Source organism: Nicotiana tabacum, chromosome 1 (genome assembly GCF_000715075.1).
Source record: "Nicotiana tabacum cultivar K326 chromosome 1, ASM71507v2, whole genome shotgun sequence".
In the NCBI taxonomy this organism is placed as follows: domain Eukaryota; kingdom Viridiplantae; phylum Streptophyta; class Magnoliopsida; order Solanales; family Solanaceae; genus Nicotiana; species Nicotiana tabacum.
In genome coordinates this window covers 181,963,468-181,980,357 of record NC_134080.1, presented here as the reverse complement: position 1 = coordinate 181,980,357, position 16,890 = coordinate 181,963,468, and positions in this window count along the sequence as shown.

Sequence of the window (16,890 nt, the reverse complement as noted above, 5' to 3'; positions counted from 1 at the left end):
TGTCCTTAAGGACACTGTTCAGCACGGTGATGCCAATGAGGTTAGTATTGGGGATGATAGGTTGTTTTGAATGTAGGGTTGAATTTGTGTGCCTAATATGAATGGGATATGAGAGTGGATTCTTGAGGATGCCCACAGTTCGCGGTATTCCATTCAACTGGGTGCCGCAAAAATATATCAGGACTTGAGGCAACACTATTGGTGGAGGAGGATGAAGAAAGACATAGTAGGGTTTGTAGCTAGGTGCCTAAATTGTCAGCAGGTGAAATACGAGCATCACAGACCAGGCAAATTGCTTTAGAAGCTTGAGATTCTGGAGTGGAAATGGGAGCGTATCACCATGGACTTCGTAGTTGGGCTCCCATGGACTTCGAGGAAGTTTGATGTTATTTGGTTGATTGTGGATCGGTTGACCAAGTCCGTGCATTTCATTCTAGTTGAGAATACTTATTTTTTGGAGTGGTTGGCTGAGATCTACATTCGCGAGATTGTTCTCATACACGGTGTGTCGGTGTCCATCATTTTAGATTAGGGTACACATTTACATTTCAATTTTGGAGAGCAGTGTAGCGGGAGTTAGGCACAAGGGTTGAGTTGAGTACAATATTCCATCATCAGACGGATGGACAATCTGAGCGCACTATTAAGATATTAGAGGATATGCTATGTGCTTGTGTCATAGATTTCGGGGGTTCTTGGGATTAGTTTCTGCCATTTGCCGAGTTTGCCTACAATAACAGTTACCAATCGAGCATTGAGATGGCTCCGTATGAGGCTTTGTATGGGAGATGGTGTCAGTCTCCGGTGGGTTGGTTTAAGCCAGGTGAGACTAGGCTATTGGGTACTAACTTGGTTCAGGATGCTTTGGACAAGGTTAAGTTGATTCAGGATCATCTTCGCACGGTGCAGTCTAGACAGAATAGCTACACCGATTGGAAGGTTCATGATGTTTCTTACGTGGTGGGAGAGAAGGTACTGCTCGGATTTTCACCCATGAAGAGTGTTATGAGATTTGGGAAGAAGGTCAAGTTGAGCCATCGGTATATTGGCCCGTTTGAAGTGCTTGAGAGGATTGGGGAAGTGACTTACAAGATTGCATTGCCGCCTAGTCTATTGAGTGTTCATCTAGTATTTCATGTATCTATGCTCCAAAAGTATGTCGGTGATCCGTCTCATATTTTGGACTTCAGCACGGTTCAGCTGGATGGTGATTTGACTTATAACGTGGAGCCGGTGCTTTGGATCGGCATGTTCGAAAGTTGAGGTCAAAGAATATAGCTTCACTAAGGGTTCAATGGAGAAATCATCCAATCGAGGATTCCACTTGGGAGACTGAACGGGGGATTCGAAGCAGATATCCACAGCTTTTGAGACTCCAAGTATGACTCTAGACCCGTTCGAGGATGAACGTTTGTTTAAGAGGGGGAGGATGTAACGACCCGGCTGGTCGTTTTAAGTGTTGTTGCCTTGTTTCCCCATTTAGTGCTTGTTCTATGCTCAATTTTTGATATGTGACTTTCCAGGGTGGTTGGTTCGGTTCCGGAGATGTTTCAGAATGAATTGGGACACTTATTCCCAAGGTCAGAAGCTTAAGTTGAAAGAGTTGACCGGATGTTGACTTATGTGTAAATGACTCCGGAATGGAGTTTTGATGGTTTCGGTAGTTCCGTATGGTGATTTTGGACTTAGGATCGTGTTTGGATATTGATTTGGAGGCCCGTAGATGATTTTGGCTTGAATTGGCGAAAGTTGAAAAAATAAAAGTTTGAAGAATTGAGAAGTTTGACCGAGAGTTGAATTTGTGGTTACCGGGCTTGGATTTTTGTTCCGAAAGTTAGAATAGGTATGTTGTGTCATTTTTGACTTGTGTGTAAAATTTGAGGTCAATCGGATTTGATTTGATAGGTTTCGGCATTGAATGTAGAAGTTAGAAGTTCATAAGTTCATTAGGCTTGAATCGATGCGTGATTCACGGTTTTAGTGTTGCTTGATGTGATTTGACGCTTCAAGTGAGTTCATATGATGTTTTAGGACTTGTTAGTATGTTTGGTTGAGGTCCCGAGGGCCTCGGGTGTGATTTGGATCATGTTTGGTGCATTTTGATCCTTGGAGGAACTGCTGATTTCTGCTACTAGTTTCCTTACACGCGATCGCGAGTGGGATGTCGCGATCGCGAAGAGTTGTTTGTCACTGATGGAATATTGTTATATGCAATCCCGAGGTAAGGTTTGCGATCGCATAGCTTTGGCAGTTACTGTATTGCAACGCGTTTGCTTAGTCGCATCCGCAAAGAAGAAAAAAAATGCTGGGGTTCACGCACATTTGTTCATCGCGATCGCGTAGGTCTAGGAAGTCTGTATATTATGTTTGCGTGTGGTATCCTACGTTCCCAGAGAGTAATTGGGTAGCATGTGAATTTGTGCTTTGCAATCACGAAGAGGGGCCATATGGGCAGATTATAAGTTTCAAAAATCAGGGTTTGAGTTATATTTCACAATTGATTTTGGGAGCTCAGATTGAGGCGATTCTTGGAGAGATTTTGAAGGGAGTGATTGGGGTAAGTGATTTTAACTCGGATTTGTTTAAATTACATGAATATATCATTGTTTTCATCATTTAATTAGTATTTTGGGTTGAAAAATTGGGAAAAATTGCAAAAATTTCCTAGGCTTTAATTTAAGGATTTAGAGGTCGAGTTGTGATCGGATTTGAGTAATTTTGGCGCGGTTGGACTCATGATTGAATGGGTGTTTTGATTTTGTAACTTTTGTTGGATTTCGAGATGTGAGCTCGTGGTTGACTTTTTGAGTTGACTTTTGACTTTTGCTTAAGAAATTAGCCTTTTCATATGGAATTGATTCCTATAGCTTGTGTTTATTGTATCGAGTTGTTTGTTTCTAGGTTCGAGTCATTCAGAGGCTAATTCGTGAGGCAAGGGCTTGTTGGAGTAGAGATTTGCACGGTTTGAGGTAATTAACACTTCTAAACTTGGTATGAGGGTTTGAATCCCTTAATTACGTGTTATGTGGTTGATGTTGAGGTGACGCACATGCTAGGTGACGAGCGTTTGGGCGTGCACCGTAGGAATTGGGACTCGGTCGATTTTGTGGAATTCTGTTGTCATATAACTTGTTATTTTTCACGTTTTCCCTATGTGTTAAAGAAATTGAGCTATAATTCATGTTAAAAATCATGCTTAGGCTATATGCTGGTACTGTTGGTACTCATATAGGTTGTTTTGCTGTTGAATTATTTGTTTAATTTGCAATTATGTACTCAGTCACAACTATCATTTGCATATCATATCTCAGTCTCTATTTCCATTTATTGATATATCATATCATCATTGTTTGGGTTGATTATCATGATACTTGAGATCCCGAGAGACTAGAGAGATTGATGACTGAGTGAGGCCGCAGGCCTGATTGTGAGGATATTTATGTGATTGGGCTGCACATCGCAGGAGGCTTTATTGATTCATGCCATGATTGGCTTATTATAGCGCTTGGGCAGTATCGGCCCCTCTATAGCCTGACTCACCAACAGTGAGCTCATGTACCTACCGAGTGCTGCGTGCGGGTGCCATAGAGCGATTGCCGAGCGATTGGGCGGATTGAGTGACTGTGAGGATTGAGTGAATGTGAGACATGAGTGACTCTGAGAGTATGCATATGATTTTATCATTGTTTTGTATTACAATTGGCTTGCATAATTGATGTTGATACCCAATTTTGCCCTCACCTTTAACTATATATATACATATACTTTCAAAATAGTACATATGCATCATCATTTTGATTTATGAGCACACACAAGCATTTTTACAATCTGTCATAATTTTTAAAGAATTTAAATAACTTTATTTTTGCATTTTTATACAAATATCCAATAATTACCTCCAAATTATTTTTATGATGAATTAATCATCTCAATTTATCATTTATACTAACATAATGTTTAAATATTTTTCAGTGTATTCTTATAATTACATTTGCATTTTAAGGCTAAATTGCACATTTTATCAATAATAGCCCATATTAATGTATGATTACATTATTTAAGAAGAAAATAATTTTTTTATATTTTTAAAATATTAAGCAATTATTTTAAATTATTTTAGTGCACAAATGATATTTTTATTATTTATTAATTGCTTTTATAAATTATTTATTTATTAAATATGAGGCATTTAAAAAGTAGCCTAAATTCCTACCCAAATTTGGACCTAAAACTACCCAATACACCAGCCCAATACCCTTGGACCAATACTATTAGCCCAGTCCCTTGCCCATTTCATTAAACCCAACCCAACCTCCACTTAAATCCAAGCCGTTGATAAACAATGATCAACGGCTCACAAACATTTCCCCCTTTCCATATATCACCATCCCCCAAATCCTAACACCATTTTCCCGAACCCGCCTTGTCTTTTCTCTCCTCCTCTGAAGAGCCCTAGCCCGCCGCCTCACCAAAATCATCTCCTAATCCCGTTCCTAATGGAATTTTCTTCCCATTTACTTACCATTTCGACATATTTCCTTTATTGGGTGATTCTTTGCGGAATTACCTAGTACTTGCCTAAATATGGCAAGTATCCCTACTTTGATTCTATCCTAATCGATCTTCATCTCTTGAATCTGGACGATATTGAGTCCACACACGTTATTTTGCACCATGTGAGCCCGATCTGTTCAGATCTTGCTTAACCCTAAGGTTAGGGTTTACAGATCCTCTTAGATTCGAACCAAAATTGGTCTAGGCCTTGATTTTATGTATTATCTCATCTTTATTCGCCCTATTATGTATAAATCTATCTATTTTCTGCCGATTTTTTACTTACCCTAAATTAGGGTTTCAGATCCTTCTTAATCGAACCAAATCTAGTTCGACTATGTGTTTCTTCTTGAATAATTTCTTGTCTATGTTCATCTTTGCAATATGTAATTCTTTTGTCTTTATTTTCTGCCAATTTTGTGTTGTTTACCTAAAAACTAGGGTTTCAAATTTTCTTCCTTACTGATTTAAATGCTTTCCTTTATAGTGTTTGACTGATAATTTTCTATGTTTATGTGTTAATCTCTACCACTATATAAACCCCTTCCCCTATTCCCTTTAAATAGACTTGGAAATCATTATAACCTCACTAGATCCAAAACTTTACTTTGTTATTTCCTATTATACTATGGTCTTGGCTGGCTGAAAGCCAAGTCCATTAAGTTCTGGGTTTTTGCTTCTCATTGACGATTCAGAACATTGTGGGTTTTGTTCTTTTCTTTCATTTCTCGCTTAACTGGTGAGTCACCTAACTTCTGCACTTGCATTCTTACATATCCCTGATTTGTATATTTTATTATTCCTGAATCCATGATCCAATATGCATATGAGTGATATTTAGGCATTATCTTTGTTAGTTGTGTATGTCTTGGTCTCTTTAACACTTGTTGCTCCTAATGTTGCCTGTTCTGAAGTTATTTGAACTCCTTAAGGGCCTATTCAATTAGTGTATTGACTCTTGAATGCCTATGAACATGTTTATTCACCTACCCCCTGATCCCATACCCTTTTACTATTTGCTTGTGATTTAGAATAGTTCTCTCAGCATGTTTCAATTGTTACTTTAAGGTGTTAGGCTAAACTTTTGGCACAAGCTGAATCATATTCTGTTAATTAGACCTCTATAACAATGCTTGAATGCTTATATGCTATTTGTGTACCTTTCATGCTGTCCAGAATCTCTGTAAAAATGCCCTGGCATATGTGTTTGTGATCTTTCCCCCATTGCTAACATGATGCCCTCTCCTTTATGTGATTATGTGATTGAGCAAAAGGTTGCCTATATACCTAGCATAATTCCAAATCATGTTTCAACCTGTATAGTGATAATAACCCCAGTCAATCCTGCAAACATGTTCTTATCAGCCTCTCTTTAGCATGTGACTGTTTCTATGCTAAGTGTTGAACCTGTTTTCCTAAGTTTAAAGCTGGCTTTTAATTTGTGTGATCTGTTCTACTGTTTGCCTAATATGTTCAATTTGGTCGTGTCTATTTAAATACATCAATTCCTATCCCTCAACTTTAGTCTTTTCTCTTTCACCTCTCGCTTAAGTTCTTTGAATCCTATTCTTAGCCGGTTGAAAGCCAAGGCTATTTAGGTTCTGTCCTTTAACCTCTCTAGTGTGAGCATTGCTCAGGGTCCATTTGAGGCCCTTATGAACTCTAACACACTAGAACTTGGTCTTTAGTCCCTCCTCTGAATGATCTCTGTTAACTTCCCTAGTGTGAGCACTGCCCTGGGTTCTTAAAGCCTTTGGGAACTCTGACACACTGGGGTCGTGGTTCTATATGCTCAATTCTATTTTTAAGACTACTGGGGAATCCCTCAAGTCTTGGCTGCCTTATGTCCATGAACATGTGATTTTGTGCTGTTGTGAACTATGAGAAAGAAGGCATGGCCTGGCCAAGTGTACTTTTGGGCCTACTGTAGGCTTTCTATAGTTGTATATGTTGTAATTTATTCTGTTCATTCTGGGTCTATAATAATTCATGTAATAACAATTTGGGGTATTAGTAAAATTGGGTAAAAGGCTTTTATCCTATGCTTGCACCGAAATGGGTAGAAATCCTGCCTATAGGCTCATTACTTAGCTAAAATATGCTATCTTGTTTAAACATGTTTCCGCCTTCATGTGTTAGAAATCATGCCTATATGTAATCTGTCTCTGCTCAAAACATGCTAGTTTCCAATTATTGTAGAAAGCATGCCTATAGGTATTATATCCCTGCTCAAAACGTATTATCTTCCAATAAAAATCCTACCTATAGATCTTTTATTTGGATAAAAATATGCTCTATGCCTGTTTGTTAGAAATCATGCCTATAAGATCTAAAATCAGTTTTTAATTATAGAAATCATGCTTATAGGATCTGAATCATTTAACTATTTTACTCGTTTCTTTAATAGTCCTCAACCCTAACTATTGTCAATAGAAACCATGCCTATAGGATTCAATTAACCAATTCTAAATATGATCCTGTAATTACCACTGTTAGTTACTGCATAAAATGCCTAGATATCATGCCTATAGGTTTAATCGCTTATACCTGTAATCAGTAGGAAACTTTGTAGGTTTCAAAGGTTATAAACAGCCCGCTTATTAAATTCAGATTCATATAGAGATCCTGCCAATAGGTTTCTGAAACCTCAACTTATTAAAATCGGCAACTGTCTTTGTTAATCTGACTCGCGTGCATTTATTCTCTAAGTGAGGAGGTCAACTTGAGCCCTTACTTGCTTATAAGTGAAAGTCCAATTTGTTTTGTATGATGCCTCGTTTTTGATATTTTTTAGCAGCCTAATTTAAAGTCTAGAACCACCCTGAGAGAGAGGTCCAAATGCCTCCTAGACTATAAGCATGGGATGGGTAGTGCATGCATAGGAAATGACTTAGAATTGACTAGTGCGCTTCAGGTAAACAACTTAAAGATAATAATTAGGTAGCAGGAGATGATAGTCTGCTGAATAATATGAGTAACACCCCATCTCAAGGGATTTTTGAAGTATTATTTATGTTTTATGGGTTGATCCTTTAGGCTAATAAACTTAGGACCGCCCTTTCCCTTGTCTTTCAATTGATTATTCATGTTTAATAGTTCCTTGTTTCTTAGCATTGATCACATAGACTAATTCTTATAATTGAGTTCGGCCGGAACCCACAGTTGTGAACCTCGAAGAGTGCCTAGTACCTTCTCTTCGAGGTAATTTCGAGCCCTTACCCGATCTTTACTGAAGCAAACTGGCTAGACAGAGTTGTTTGAAAATAGGTTCCCTAATGCACCTTAATCCGTTAGGTGGCGACTCTCTCTTTTAATACCTTCCTTAAAAGAGTCACATTTCAAAACTCGATTTCACGAGAAAAAGGGGCGTGACAATTGACATGTAGATATAGAGATGTATCATCTCTCATTTTAGTCACACTTGGTATATTTTATCTGTTTTGAGCTTAAACTGTTGAACTTGAAGGCATGTCTATATTTCTGTACTGTTATTTCTGTATTTGGACTGTACCTGTTGAGTTCGTCACTGCTTTCAGCCCAAGGTTTGTCTTATTACTTATTGAGTACTTTGGGTCGGTTGTGCTCATACTACACTCTGCACTTTGTGTGCGGATCCAGGTACTTTCGGGTACGGTGTTTGCTGATTTTGGAGCTTTATCAGTTCGGAGATTTTCGAGGTAGCTGCTTTGGTGTCCGCAGACCTTGACTCTCATCCTTTATCTTTTAGTTTTATTTATACTGTTCTACCTTCCTACACAGTGTACTTAGCAGTCAGACTATGTTGTTATTTAGATGCTCATATACTTAGTGACACCCAGAGTTATAAGGAATATTGTATTGAGTCGCAGTATTTTTGTATCAGTATTTATGAGATTTTACTCGTAATCTTATTTTATTATGTTTTCAATCTTAAAGAATGCGTGGTTTATTGTGGTTGTCGGCTTGTCTTTTACTGCATTGGCACCATCATGACATGTGAGATTTGGGTCGTGACAAGTTGGTATCAGAGCCTAGATTACATAGGTCTTAGGAGTCATGAGCAGGTTTAGTAGAGTCTTGCGGATCGGTACAGAGATGTTTGTATTATGTTCAAGAGGTTGTCGAACCATTAGGGAAACTTCACCTTCTTGTGTTCTTGTCGTGTGAATTTTGTTATTCCGGAAACTAAACTTCTGTTATTCTATTCTCTCACGGATAGTGAGGACAAGTGCTACCGGACCAGGCGGACGACCTCTAGTACCACCAACTAGAGAAGCACCTGTAGACCAACCAATTGCTCCAGTGCAGGAGAAGATTCCAGATGTAGTTGAGCCGGTGGCACCAACTTAGGCACCAATTGTGCCCATTATGATTCCAGGCCATCAAGAGGCTTTGGCCCAGATATCGACTGTTTGCACTAGCCTTGCTCAGGCGGTTTCACTTCAGGCAGCACTAGCGACTTCTCAGGTCGGGGGAGGTACTGACACAACCGCCGCCCATATTCCAAAGCAAATGATATAGGGACTCCAGAAACCGGGGGTATTACCAGCCCAGTCGATTGCAGTTGCATAGGCCCAGGTGGGTCCCATTATGAGTGATGAGGAGCTGAAGGGACTAGAGAGGTTTGGGAGGCTCAAGCCTCCAATATTCAGTGGGGCTAAGTCGGAGGATGCTCAAGACTTCTTGGAGAGGTGCCAGCAGATTCTTCGCACGTCAGGTATTCTGGAGACTAGTGGGGTCTCATTTACTACTTTTTAGCTGACAGGGGCAGCCTTTAAATGGTGGGAGGTCTATGAGCGGAGTCGGCCAACTGATGTTGCTCCACTTTTATGGCACGAGTTTTCCGTTTTCTTTTTGGAGAAGTTTGTGCCACTGACCCAAACATAGGCAGTTTGAGCAGCTATGCCAGGATGGTATGTCTGTGACCCAGTACGAGATGATATTTTCATAATTGGCTCATCATGCGATCTGGTTGGTTCCCACATAATGGGAGAGGATTAAGAGGTTCATTAATGGCCTCAAATATCAGTTGCGTTTTGTTATGACTGGGAACTCATTAGGTGCTAGGTTCGACGAGGTGGTTGATATTTCTCGGGGGCTAGAGTTGGTCCGTAGTCAGGAGCGTGAGGAGAGGGAGGCCTCATGATTTGGGTGGTTTCAGCGTTGTTCCTTCTGGGAGTCAGTCGTACCAAAGCAGGGGTCGTCATTATAGGCCCACTCAGATGGCTCGTCCGGTTCATCGGGGTGTATTAGCTAGCCAGGGATTATATAGTGCTCGTCCGGGGTCAATCATCTCTCAGTTCTCTCCCAACTCAGAGTTCATCCTGTGCTCCATCGATTAAGGGTTCATTTATACCAAGTCCTTCTAGTAGTTATTCTAGTTCTCGGTGCCCGATTTAGGACCCACCACCAATGGGGAGTTGCTTCGAGTGCGGGGAGTATGGGTATGTGTGGAGATAGTGTCCCTATTGCTTTGGAGGTCCATTTCAACAAAGGGGTCAGGCGGTGACTTTCGCACCACTTTTTTCACCACCTGCCCAGCCAGCTCGGGGTGGGGCTCAGGAAGCTAGAGGTTGCCCTAGAGAGGGAGGTTGATCTGGTGGTGGTCATTCTCGATTCTATGTTATTCCTGCCAGTCCAAAGGCTGTTGCTTCAGATATAGTGATCATAGGTATTGTTTCAGTGTGTCACAGAGATTCTTCCACATTATTTGACCTGGTTCTACTTATTTCGATGTATCATCCTATTTTACTCATTATTTGGATATGCCTCATGAGTCCTTAATTTCACATGTTCATGTATCTACGCCTGTAGGCGATATTATTGTTGTGGATCGTTGAGTTCGTCACTGCTTTCAGCCCAAGGTTTGTCTTATTACTTATTGAGTACTTTGGGTCGGTTGTGCTCATACTACACTCTGCACTTTGTGTGCGGATCCAGGTACTTTCGGGTACGGTGTTTGCTGATTTTGGAGCTTTATCAGTTCGGAGATTTTCGAGGTAGCTGCTTTGGTGTCCGCAGACCTTGACTCTCATCCTTTATCTTTTAGTTTTATTTATACTGTTCTACCTTCCTATACAGTGTACTTAGCAGTCAGACTATGTTGTTATTTAGATGCTCATATACTTAGTGACACCCAGAGTTATAAGGAATATTGTATTGAGTCGCGGTATTTTTGTATTAGTATTTATGAGATTTTACTCGTAAGCTTATTTTATTATGTTTTCAATCTTAAAGAATGCGTGGTTTATTGTGGTTGTCGGCTTGTCTTTTACTGCATTGTCACCATCATGACATGTGAGATTTGGGTCGTGACAAGTTGGTATCAAAGCCTAGATTACATAGGTCTTAGGAGTCATGAGCAGGTTTAGTAGAGTCTTGCGGATCGGTACAGAGATGTCTGTATTATCTTCAAGAGGTTGTCGAACCATTAGGGAAACTTCACCTTCTTGTGTTCTTGTCGTGCGAATTTTGTTATTCCGGAAACTAAACTTCTGTTATTCTATTCTCTCACGGATAGTGAGGACACGTGCTACCGGACCAGGCGGACGACCTCTAGTACCACCAACTAGAGAAGCACCTGTAGACCAACCAGTTGCTCCAGTGCAGGAGAAGATTCCAGATGTAGTTGAGCCGGTGGCACCAGCTTAGGCACCAGTTGTGCCCATTGTGATTCCAGGCCATTAAGAGGCTTTGGCCTAGATATCGACTGTTTGCACTAGCCTTGCTCAGGCGGTTTCACTTCAGGCAGCACTAGCGACTTCTCAGGTCGGGGGAGGTACTCACACAACCGCTGCCCATATTCCAAAGCAAATGATATAGGGACTCCAGAAACTGGGGGTATTACCAGCCCAGTCGATTGCAGTTGCTCAGGCCCAGGTGGGTCCCATTATGAGTGATGAGGAGCTGAAGGAATTAGAGAGGTTTGGGAGGCTCAAGCCTCCAATATTCAGTGGGGCTAAGTCGGAGGATACTTAGGACTTCTTGGAGAGGTGCCAGCAGATTCTTCGCACGTCAGGTATTCTGGAGACTAGTGGGGTCTCATTTACTACTTTTCAGCTGACAGGGGCAGCCTTTAAATGGTGGGAGGTCTATGAGTGGAGTCGGCCAACTGATGCTGCTCCACTTTTATGGCACGAGTTTTCCATTTTCTTTTTGGAGATGTTTGTGCCACTGACCCAAACATAGGCAGTTTGAGCAGCTATGCCAGGATGGTATGTCTGTGACCCAGTACGAGATGATATTTTCATAATTGGCTCATCATGCGATCTGGTTGGTTCCCACATAATGGGAGAGGACTAAGAGGTTCATTAATGGCCTCAGATATCAGTTGTGTTTTGTTATGACTGGGGAGAACTCATTAGGTGCTAGGTTCGACGAGGTGGTTGATATTTCTCGGGGGCTAGAGTTGGTCCATAGTCAGGAGCGTGAGGAGAGGGAGGCCTCATGATTTGGGTGGTTTCAGCGTTGTTCCTTCTGGGAGTCAGTCGTACCACAACAGGGGTCGTCATTATAGGCCCACTCAGATGGCTCGTCCGGTTCATCGGGGTGTATTAGCTAGCCAGGGATTATATAGTGCTCGTCCGGGGTCAATCATCTCTCAGTTCTCTCCCAACTCAGAGTTCATCCTGTGCTCCATCGATTAAGGGTTCATTTATGCCAAGTCCTTCTAGTAGTTATTCTAGTTCTCAGTGCCCGATTTACGACCCACCACCAATGGGGAGTTGCTTCGAGTGCGGGGAGTATGGGCATGTGTGGAGATAGTGTCCCCGTTGCTTTGGAGGTCCATTTCAACAAAGGGGTCAGGCGGTGACTTTTGCACCACTTTTTTCACCACCTGCCCAGCCAGCTCGAGGTGGGGCTCAGGCAGCTAGAGGTTGCCCTAGAGAGGGAGGTCGATCTGGTGGTGGTCATGCTCGATTCTATGTTATTCCTGCTAGTCCAGGGGTTGTTGCTTCAGATATAGTGATCATAGGTATTGTTTCAGTGTGTCACAGAGATTCTTCCACATTATTTGACCTGGTTCTACTTATTTCGATGTATCATCCTATTTTACTCATTATTTGGATATGCCTCATGAGTCCTTAATTTCACATGTTCATGTATCTACGCCTGTAGGCGATATTATTGTTGTGGATCGTGTGTATCGATCGTGTGTGGTGACCATTGGAGGATTGGAGACTAGAGTTGATCTTTTATTACTTAGTACAGTTGATTCCAACGTGATTTTAGGTATGGATTGGTTGTCTCCTGGTACTTTCGGGTACGGTGTTTGCTGATTTTGGAGCTTTATCAGTTCAGAGATTTTCGAGGTAGCTGCTTTGGTGTCCGCAGACCTTGACTCTCATCCTTTATCTTTTAGTTTTATTTATATTGTTCTACCTTCCTAGACAGTGTACTTAGCAGTCAGACTATGTTGTTATTTAGATGCTCATATACTTAGTGACACCCAGAGTTATAAGGAATATTGTATTGAGTTGCGGTATTTTTGTATCAGTATTTATGAGATTTTACTCGTAAGTTTATTTTATTATGTTTTCAATCTTAAAGAATGTGTGGTTTATTGTGGTTGTCAGCTTGTCTTTTAATGCATTGGCACCATCATGACATGTGAGATTTGGGTCGTGACAAGTTGGTATCAGAGCCTAGATTACATAGGTCTTAGGAGTCATGAGCAGGTTTAGTAGAGTCTTGCGGATCGGTACAGAGATGTCTGTATTATCTTCAAGAGGTTGTCGAACCATTAGGGAAACATCACCTTCTTGTGTTCTTGTCGTGCGAATTTTGTTATTCCGGAAACTAAACTTCTGTTATTCTATTCTATCACGGATAGTGAGGACACGTGCTACCGGACCAGGCGGACGACCTCTAGTACCACCAACTAGAGAAGCACCTGTAGACCAACCAGTTGCTCCAGTGCAGGAGAAGATTCCAGATGTAGTTAAGCCGGTGGCACCAGCTTAGGCACCAGTTGTGCCCATTGTGATTCCAGGCCATCAAGAGGCTTTGGCCCAGATATCGACTGTTTGCACTAGCCTTGCTCAGGCGGTTTCACTTCAGGCAGCACTAGCGACTTCTCAGGTCGGGGGAGGTACTCACACAACCGCCGCCCATATTCCAAAGCAAATGATATAGGGACTCCAGAAACCGGGGGTATTACCAGCCCAGTCGATTGCAGTTGCTCAGGCCCAGGTGGGTCCCATTATGAGTGATGAGGAGCTGAAGGGACTAGAGAGGTTTGGGAGGCTCAAGCCTCCAATATTCAGTGGGGCTAAGTCGGAGGATGCTCAGGACTTCTTGGAGAGGTGCCAGCAGATTCTTCGCACGTCAGGTATTCTGGAGACTAGTGGGGTCTCATTTACTACTTTTCAGCTGACAGGGGCAGCCTTTAAATGGTGGGAGGTCTATGAGCGGAGTCGGCCAACTGATGTTGCTCCACTTTTATGGCACGAGTTTTCCGTTTTCTTTTTGGAGAAGTTTGTGCCACTGACCCAAACATAGGCAGTTTGAGCAGCTATGCCAGGATGGTATGTCTGTGACCCAGTACGAGATGATATTTTCATAATTGGCTCATCATGCGATCTGGTTGGTTCCCACATAATGGGAGAGGATTTAGAGGTTCATTAATGGCCTCAAATATCAGTTGCGTTTTGTTATGACTGGGAACTCATTAGGTGCTAGGTTCGACGAGGTGGTTGATATTTCTCGGGGGCTAGAGTTGGTCCGTAGTCAGGAGCGTGAGGAGAGGGAGGCCTCATGATTTGGGTGGTTTCAGCGTTGTTCCTTCTGGGAGTCAGTCGTACCAAAGCAGGGGTCGTCATTATAGGCCCACTCAGATGGCTCGTCCGGTTCATCGGGGTGTATTAGCTAGCCAGGGATTATATAGTGCTCGTCCGGGGTCAATCATCTCTCAGTTCTCTCCCAACTCAGAGTTCATCCTGTGCTCCATCGATTAAGGGTTCATTTATGCCAAGTCCTTCTAGTAGTTATTCTAGTTCTCGGTGCCCGATTTAGGACCCACCACCAATGGGGAGTTGCTTCGAGTGCGGGGAGTATGGGCATGTGTGGAGATAGTGTCCCCGTTGCTTTGGAGGTCCATTTCAACAAAGGGGTCAGGCAGTGACTTTTGCACCACTTTTTTCACCACCTGCCCAGCCAGCTCGGGGTGGGGCTCAGGCAGCTAGAGGTTGCCCTAGAGAGGGAGGTCGATCTGGTGGTGGTCATGCTCGATTCTATGTTATTCCTGCCAGTCCAGAGGCTGTTGCTTCAGATATAGTGATCATAGGTATTGTTTCAGTGTGTCACAGAGATTCTTCCACATTATTTGACCTGGTTCTACTTATTTCGATGTATCATCCTATTTTACTCATTATTTGGATATGCCTCATGAGTCCTTAATTTCACATGTTCATATATCTACGCCTGTAGGCGATATTATTGTTGTGGATCGTGTGTATCGATCGTGTGTGGTGACCATTGGAGGATTGGAGACTAGAGTTGATCTTTTATTACTTAGTACAGTTGATTCCAACATGATTTTAGGTATGGATTGGTTGTCTCCTGGTACTTACGAGTACGGTGGTTGCTGATTTTAGAGCTTTATCAGTTCAGAGATTTTCGAGGTAGCTGCATTGGCATTCGCAGACCTTGACTCTCATCCTTTTTCTTTTAGTTTTATTTATACTGTTCTACTTTCCTAGGCAGTGCACTTAGTAGTCAGACTATGCTGTTATTTAGATGCTCATGTACTTAGTGACACCCAGATTTTGGGGGAATATTGTATTTGTCACGCCCCAAAACTGGGGAGGTATGGGCGGCACCCGGTTCTATACTCGGTCCGAGCTTACACACTCTGTAACTGTGAACTCTCAAGGGGTAACCCTCAACTTAGGCCAATGAGGCCATATTCTGAATCATCTAAAAATATCGTCTCTCACATCTGAGGGGTAAACATACCCAAAAACTCATATATATTGTAACGACCCAAACCGATGGGCCGCGACGGGTGCCCGAGTCCTCCCTGTCGAACACCCCTAAGCATGCATCTAAGATATGAACGTGAATGGTATCTTCTAAATTATGAGAATAACATACATGAAGGAAACCTTTCGAAAGGGCATATGCACATATACAGGCAGAATACAGTGGGCGAGCCGACAAAGCTGCTATAGACAACTATGTACCTCAGAACTAGAAACCGGCAAGGGCACATACTATAACTAGACATACTGTCTCTAGACCTCTAATAGAAATATAACTGTACAAAGACGGGACTGAGCCAAGTCATACCCAAATATATACAGATATATCATACCAAAATCAAAAGCAGCTCTGGATCAAGTGGAGCACGCCAACTCTTGCTGATCAAGGATCCTAAGAAGGGGGACCGTCAGCTTGCCTACCTGTACTTGCGGGCATAAAATGCAGGCCCTGGGAACTAGGGCGTCAGTATGAACAATGTACTGAGTATGTAAGGCATGAAAATCAATACGTGAGAGACATAGATGAAACGTGGAACAAAGAAATCCATATGTAAATCTGAATAACTTTTATAAATCCTGAAACATTTATAATGTTATGCATATGCATATAAATGTCTGGTTATGCATAGGTATAGATGCACATAATATCATCAAGCCTCTGAGGGCATCCCATCATATCGTCTCGGCCACTGTGGGCAACATCATCAGCATATACCAACTGATCAGGTGGTGGTGCGTATATAACGCTGTAACTTTTTTTCATATCCCATATACATATATTTACATATATATGACTATGTAACGCCATCTGGTCATGGGTCAATGTGCATGTATAAATGAATGAAATACATGAAAAATATGTAATAATCTCAATATTTCTTTCGGATAAACTTTTTCAAATGCGTATTATTCGGAGACCCATGAACAGAAGATAATAATAATTCACATGGGGAATCAAGAATATAGACACCCCTAGTATTTTTATGAATAGAGTAATTTATGGAAACTATGCATTTGCTCATTTCTTTTGTATAATTTGGACCGTGCCAAAAGAAAGAAGGGATGACCTTAACATACCCGGAGTAGAGAAAAATCTGTATGATATTCTTGCTCGAATTCTCGTTGAAGACGAAATTTCACGTTATAATTAAGGAGGATGACTCCTCTATACAGTTAGCAAAATTTTTGCACAAAATCACGTAGAAGAGTACTACTCCTTTTACAGTGTAGCTTACAAACATATAAAATGTAATGGTTAGTTTATATGGGTTTGGACAATTTATGGTGTGGATTCTTATGGTAGAGATTTTGTAGGAATTCATTGCTAGTACCAAACATCCTATCCATTTGAAATCTTGAAAATGTTAGAGAAGAT